The following is a 2,391-nucleotide window of genomic DNA, read 5'->3' on the forward strand; positions in this document are numbered from 1 at the left end:
AGATGAGTGTTCTGCAAGCAGTCTGAAAGAGTGTAATGACTGAAAGCATTCTTATGCAAGTGTAACCCGGGTACATGCAAGGGTGTGCCCTATTCTCAATTGGATGGGATGGATAGGCAGAAGGGGTTGGTGTGAGAGGGATGCCAGAATTTCGAGTGAATCCTTCTTTCCTCTATAGAGTTAGCCCAAGCCCAAAGTTCTTAACTATATACAATTTATTGAGTTATAATATACATAAACATAAAACTAAAAAGCATATGCATATATTTACACAGTGAACATTAACCAATAACCAAGTTCCCTCTTTAGTTAATGCAGAAAGATAGACATCAAATGGACCCCTACCCAGTTAGGGGACCTACCATTCCAAGAAACCAACAGGGTGCTTTTCAAAAATGACTCTGTCCTATGATAACACTATTTACCCATCACAATAAAACAATTTCAGCAGCATCAACACAATGCAATATCACAACATTTCAATTACAAAACATAAGGCACAAACATGAACTATCTTAAAAACATCTATTCCTTAATATAGTCCCTGACTCATAGCAAGAGATAGTCCTCCTTCCAATGGGGTCCCTTGGTGGGGGAGGTGTTCAGGAAGCACCAGGGGCCCCTCCCCTTAGGGCCTTGACTAGGCAGGGGGGGCTGCTCACCCAGCCTCTTCTCTGGGTTTGCCTGCCCCAAATGTCTTTCCCCTGTGGGACCCAAGGGCCCAATGACTCAAGCTCCCTCAGGTGGCAGTGGTCAGCTTGGTGGGGTCTTCTCTGCTGGAATACCTGTCCAGGCCTCTCCCGTGCCACTGGGCTCCTCCCCACCCTGTGCCCCGCTCTGGGCACCAAGGGCTCGGCTCCTCTCAGCTGCTGCACCACCGCTGCTGGCTTCTGGGTGCTGAGCCTCATGCTTCAGCACTACTATTTCCCTGTGCCCTGGCTTTGGCACCAAGGGCTCTTTTAGCACAGGCCAGGCCCTTTAGGCTCTGGCCGGCCGGCCTCAGGCCAGGTGACTAATCCAAGCAGCCTCTGCTACTACCTGACTCCCAAGGCTCAGGCCCGTGTGCCGCCCTGCGCACCATGGGATCTGGCCGCTTGCTGGGAGATGGGGCCTAAACCACCTCACCGCAGCCCCCCAAGGCCTTTGCCCTGTGTGCTGCCCTGCGCACCATGCGGCCCACTGGCCCTGCCGGGGTTGCAGGCTTGAGCTGCCGCTTGTGGCTCCCAAAACCTGGGCTCCATGCACCAAACCACACACCGTGATGGGCCCGAGCAGTCTCACGCTGCCCCCAGGGCCAAGTCTCCTCACACCGTCCCTGTGCACTGTCAACAGCCCGAGCTGATCCAGTGGAGGCTTCAGGAGCCTTGGGCCTACAGCCCGCTGGGGGAGAGCTCCCCAGCTTTTCTTGGCTCTGCTCTTCTAGAGTCCCTCGCTGCATCTGCCCAGTGTGCTGAGCACGCTGGGCTTTTATTTACAGCACAGGCCCCGCAGCTTAAGTCTGCCAGACCTGCAAAACACAGTCTTCAATCCGGTCCAGGGGCTCCTCACATCCCCATCCTCCGAGCAGGGGAGGGGCAAGCCCCTCCCAGCTGTTACCTGATTGGTGGAAATGTTCCACCAATCCAAAGTGTCCTTCTCCAAGCCGGGCTTGCCAAGCAAAAGCAGCGAGCCCACCACACAAGGAGGTGGCGCGGAGAGGTACAAGGCCGTAGCAAGATGACAATGCAGAGCTACAGCTGAGGACACAAAGGGCAAAATCTGTTCAGGACGATGGAGAGGAGGCTATTTGGTCAGTTCAGTGATATGGGGGGAGAAACAGTCCCCTGTATCGTATCACTGAGTTAAATATAAAAATAAAATCTCCTTTTTAGGATCATTGAATCCAAGAGCCAGAAGGAACCTGAGGGTCACCTAGCCCAGCCCTTTACACAGATGCAGGATGTGCTATTCCTAAACCATTTCAGGCAGATAGACACCCTCTTCTTGAAAACCTCCAGGGAAGGAAATTCCATAGCTTCCCTAGGCAGCCTCAGGGGGCTTCAGTGGAATAAGCCATTTTATTTTTAATCATATGGTCTCCAGCAGCCTCTTCCAGTATCATTAGAATCAGAGAAATTAAAGTTGGAAGAGATCTCAGGAGATCAGCTAGTCATTGGTCCCCACTGAATGGGATCAAAGCCTCCCCTGATAACTGCTATGAAGTGCAATGAATTTTCCTGGGAACAGCCATGAAACCAGCCAGACAGGGTGCTTTGTGCTTGCACGCAGGTGAAGGACTAGGACACACTGGGCACATCTACACAAGATGCTTTACTGGAGATTAGAGCTAATTATTGCTGTAGACAAACTGAGTTATGCGAAGGCTTTTTAGCCATAGTCCAGGCGTCGCCA

This window comes from Gavialis gangeticus, unplaced genomic scaffold (genome assembly GCF_001723915.1).
Source record: "Gavialis gangeticus isolate Ggan-Ray unplaced genomic scaffold, GavGan_comp1, whole genome shotgun sequence".
Lineage (NCBI taxonomy): Eukaryota > Metazoa > Chordata > Crocodylia > Gavialidae > Gavialis > Gavialis gangeticus.